At 37.9% G+C, this 5,399-nt stretch overlaps 1 pseudogene; it reads left to right on the top strand.

The window, feature by feature from the left end:
* The first annotated feature begins 504 nt into the window (after positions 1 to 504).
* LOC113187411 (RNA-binding motif protein, X chromosome pseudogene) lies at positions 505 to 1,174 on the top strand (annotated as a pseudogene).
* Positions 1,175 to 5,399: the final 4,225 nt, after the last annotated feature.

Here is a 5,399-nt window from a genome sequence, read left to right on the forward strand (position 1 = left end):
GCATTGCAAATTAGCAAGGGAAAAATGGGTTCTTCAGTAAATGGTGCCAGGACATTGATTATACATACGGAAAAAATGAAATTGGATTTTCAGCACACATCCTGCATATAAGTATTAAAGAAAAACAAAGGCAAAACTTTAAGATTTAAAAGACAAAATATGATCTATCAAAGATTCATATTTGAAGGATTTCTCCAAACACCAAAATGAAAACATAAAAGCATGATAATCAGCTTTCTAATAAATTTTAAATATTCAGTTCTATTCTATAAGAAGACTTTATAAAGGGAATTTTTAAAAAGTCTCTGTCAGAAAATATTTGCCACACTTGTAACTGACAAAGGATTAATGTCTAGAACATACACATGAAGAGCTGTATAAGTAATTCTCTGAACCCATTCTAAGCTTCCAGTCCTCAATCAGGAGCCCCTGTTTCTGCTACACAGGAGCTGAAAAGTGATACAGAGAACACCAAGCACCCTGAAAGCCAGGAAATGCAAAGCCATGGGAGCTGATGGGCCTGGGAGACTTTTCATAGGAGACCTCAATACAGAGACCAGAAAAAAAGACTCCTGAAGTAGTATATGGGAAATTTGGAGTATATAGGAAGTTCTTTTGATGAAAGCCAGGGAAACCAAGTCCAGAGGCTTTGCTTGTATTACTTTTCAAAGCCCAGCTGATGCTAAAGATGCTGCCAAAGATACAAATGGAAAGTCTTTGCATGGAAAAACAATTAAAGGAGAGACAGCCAACAAGCCATCTTGTGAGGGTGGTAGTAGGGAAGACTACCATCTCTTTCAAGATACAGAGGTCCTCCAAGAAGCCTGAGATGTGGCAGAGGAGGAAGTGGAGGAACAAAAGGGCGTTCTTCACGTGCAGGACACTTGGATGATGATGGATATACTCTGAATCTCAGCGTGAGTTCTTCTAGGGGGCCGTTTCCTGTTAAAAGAGATCCAACTTCAAGAAGTGGAGATCCTCCTCTTAAAGATCTGCTCCATCTGCTCCAACCAAGAGCAAGAGGAATGTGGGAGGACGAGGTCCCCGTGTCTCCTGGGAGAGAGAATTATGGAGAGGGCCATGCAGAGAGCAAGTCTCTTCACGGAGAGATGATTATGTGTCACCGAGAGATGCTGGTTACTCTGCTAAAGATAGTTATGCAAGCAGAGTCTGAGATGCAGAGGGCCAGGTTCAGCCCTGTGGAGAATACGCATAAGGTGATTACAGCCATTGTGATTCTCCAGGGGAACATTCTTCTAAAAGCTATAGTGATCTTGAGGGATATGGGGAGTCCTGGTAGAGATGGTTCTGATCATCGGGCTGGAGGCTCTTAGAGAGAGGAGCTCCTTAACAAGCCACCTACACAAGGACCCCCTCCGAAGACCCCCACCAGCTCACCAGAAGCAGTCGCTATGGTGATTACAACAGCTCCCTGGAGGGGGGTGGTGGGAGTTGGAAACCTGTTCAAGCAGCCCAAGTGACGTCTATTCAAGGAGTGGAGGGGTAGACAGGAAGGAGGGTTCACATCTTCTCTGCAAAGGGTGTACAATACACTCAGTTGCTTACCAAATTTTCCATAAAGAAAAAATAAATACTACTTTGGCTCTGTTACTTGAATCCTACTAAGGGAGTATGTTCACTTTTGTAGGGGAGAGGATGGATTAACTATAACTCCATGAAATGTTTTTTGGATTTTAAGAGGAAAACTGTTCAAAATAATACCATAAATGTTATTGTGAACTGAAAAATAAACATTATTGGTTTAGATGTTTTAAAAATATATTGTTAAATTGTTCAAAATAAAATTTTGCATAAAATAAAAAAAAAGAACTATATAAGTAAATAGAAAGATACAAACAATTCCAACAAGAAACTGGGAAAAAGATTACAAAATACTTCATGGAGAGAAATAAAATAGGGCACATGAACATGTGAAACATGTGAAAACATAGTGGAGCTCATTAGCAACAACCATGAGAAACATTTTCACCAAACCCACTAGAATGGCAAAGATTTTAATATCTGACAATATCAACTCTTGGGAAGGATAAGGAATATCTGGTAGTCATATAGGCTCCTAGTGGAGAGTTAATCAATACAAGCAAGTTGATTTGACAGAATCTAGAAACAGAACTTGTATGTTGTGACTCAGCAACTCAACTCCTAGCTAAATAAGTACCTTTAAAAACTGTTGCCTAAAAATTAAGGTGGTCAAAAATGGCCATCCTACCAAAAGCAATATACAGAGTCAATGTAATTCCCATCAAAATATCAATGGCAGTCATGAAATTAGGGGGAAAAAATCTTAAATTCATTTGGAAGAATAAGAGAACCAGAATAGCCAAAGCAATACTAAGGAAGAAAAATGATGCAGGGGGCATCACAATACCTGATCTGAAGTTATGCTATAGAGCTATGGTAACAAAACAACATGGTATTGGCATCAAAATCAACATGAAAACCAATAAAATAGAATAGAAGACACAGAGACAAATCCACATACTTATAGCCATCTGATACTTGACAAAGGTACCAAAAATATATTTTAGAAAAAAGACAGCCTTTTTAACAAATGGTGCTAGGAAAACTGGATAGTTATATATAGAAAAATGAAACTAGATCCCTATCTCTCACTCTGCATAAAATTCAAATCAAAATGGATCAAAGACTTAGGAATTAGACCAGAAAATTACCAACTGTTAGAAGAAAACATAGGAAAAAAACACTTCATCATATAGATGAACACCCCCAAAGCACAAGAAACAAAACCAAGAATCAATAGGTGGGATGCCATCAAACTGAAAAGCTTCTGCACAGGAAAGGAACTGATTAAAAGCATGAAGAGAGAGCCTAAAGAATGGGAGACTGTCTCAGCCAACAACTCCTCTGACAGGGTTTAATATCCAGAACGTACAGAGAACTCAAAACCCAATGCCAAAAAAACAAACAACCCAATCAGTAACTGGGAAAAAAAACTAAACAGAAATTTCTCAAAAGAAGAAACAATGGACAACAAATATATGAAAAATGTTCAACATCTCTAGCAATCAGGGAAATAAAAATCAAAACTACACTAAATTTCATCTCAGTTCAGTCAGAATGGCAATTACCAAGAATATAAACCATAATAAATCCCAGTGAGGATGTGGGGGGAAAAGGTACACGTGCACATTGTTAGCCTGTAGACTAGCCCAACCACTCCGGAAAGCAGTATGGAGAATCGTCTAAAAAATTAGGGATGGAACCACCACATGACCCAACTGTATCTCTCCTTGGTATTTTTTCAAAAGAACTAAAATGAGCAAGCTATAATGATATAGTCCTATCAATGTTTATAGCAACACAATTCACAATAGCTGAATTATAGAATCAACCCAGATGCCTGTCAATAGATGTAAAGAGGGGCTGGGGTTGTGGCTTAGTGGAGAGTGCTTACCTAGCACATCTGAGGCACTGGATTTGAGTCTCAGCACCACATAAAAATAAATAAATAGGGGTATTGTGTCACTCTATAACTAAAAATATTTTTTAAAAAATAGATGAATGGATTAAGTAATTATAGTATTGGGCTGGGGTTTGTGGCTCAGTGTAGAGAGTTTGCCTTGCCCACACAAGGCACTGGGTTCAATCCTCAGCACCACATTAAAAAAAATAATAATAAGTAAGTAAAATAAAGGTGTTGTGTCCATCTACAACTAAAAAAACATTAAAGAATTTGTGATATGCCTACACAATGGAGATCTACTTAGCCATAAAAAATCAGATTATGGCATTTCTTGGTAAATGGATGAAAATGGAGAATATCATACTAAGTGAAATAAGCCAGACTCAGAAATTCAAAGGTCAAATGTTTTCTCTTATAAGTGGAAGTTAGAGTCAAATAAAGGAAAAGAGGAGTGAAGGATAGAATACCATAAAGATACAGGAGGGGGGCTAAGGTAAGGGGCTAAGTGCTCAGTGGTAGAGCACTCACCTAGCACGTGTGAGGCTCCTCAGGGCACATGAAAATAAAACAAAGGTATTGTGTTCACCTACAAGTAAAAAAAAAAAAAAAGGATACAGGAAGGATCAGTAGTGTAGAAGCAGGAAATCAAGAATACAGCAGAGGGATGAGAAAGGGAGGCAATACAGAGTGAATTCTTTAAAAATCTTATCATGAACATATATAAACCTACCACAGGTAATTTCACCTTTATGTATCAGTAAAAAGAACCAATCAAAAATAAATAGATGAGTGAAAGGAAGTCTAGCAGAACAGAGGAAGGAGAGCCAGGGAAAGGAGGGATGAGGGAGAGAAAAGAGGGGGATCATAAACTGAAAGAAATTTCATGCATGTATGGGTTTATTGGGATGAACCCAACTACTGTGTATAACTGTAGTTTTCTAATTTAAAAAGTCAGTTAATGAATTTTTTTTAATTTTTAAAGGAACTACCATAGGAGTTTGCAGGTACCCAGGAATTCACCTCACTAACAGGTGGCTTCCAGGGTCTGCCTGGTGGGGAAGAGAAACACCTCATACATCTTTGATCATCTGCCTTGCGTACCCAAGGGGGCCCTCAGAGACTTAGATGCTCAGCTACAGCCACCATGCATGTCCACAGTGGGATGCCTTAGATAGGCTCAGTTCATCACGACAATCATTATTTAAGCAGATAGGAGCAGGACATGAAGTTTAATGATAACCAATTTCTTTAAAATCCCTAATACTCATTGATCAAACTACTCACTGACAAAAATTAAAATTAATTGTCTAAGTGAACACACACAAAAAAGAAAAAGAAAAAAAAAAGAAAAGAATGCTACTGTGGCTTCTTTTGTACTAGCAGAAAACTAGACACAAATTAAATGTCCAGCAACAAAAGAATGATATATCCCTTCAATTGAAATCCACGTGGCAGTGAAAATGAATGAACTATAATTATATAAAATAACATGGATAAACCTCGGCGACACACAAAATCAATAAAACCCAGAAATCACAGAATAATATATAAAATACGATTTCATATATTCTGAGTTCAAAGTAAAACAAAAACTAAGTATTATGATAACATACATATGTGATAAAACTATAAAGAAAATCAAGGGAAAGATAAACACAAAATTTAGGTATTAATTGCTTGGAAGGGACAGGAGAGGGGATGGCTTAGAAGGAAACCCAGAGTCATCAAAGAGGAACGTAGTCATTTGCTTAACCTGGATGTGTTTATTGGTGTTCCAGGCATAATTGTGTGTATACGATGCATATTTACAAAATAACAAAAGTTTCTTGCTGCGCCCCTCCCCTGACTCAGGCAATGGCAAGGCCCTACTGAGGTGGATGGCGCAAGACATCCATCCTCTGGAGGAGCGCAGTATGTCTCTGGGAATGGGCTGGTTGATTTTTGTATTCCTTTA

Source organism: Urocitellus parryii, chromosome 7, assembly GCF_045843805.1.
Source record: "Urocitellus parryii isolate mUroPar1 chromosome 7, mUroPar1.hap1, whole genome shotgun sequence".
Lineage (NCBI taxonomy): Eukaryota > Metazoa > Chordata > Mammalia > Rodentia > Sciuridae > Urocitellus > Urocitellus parryii.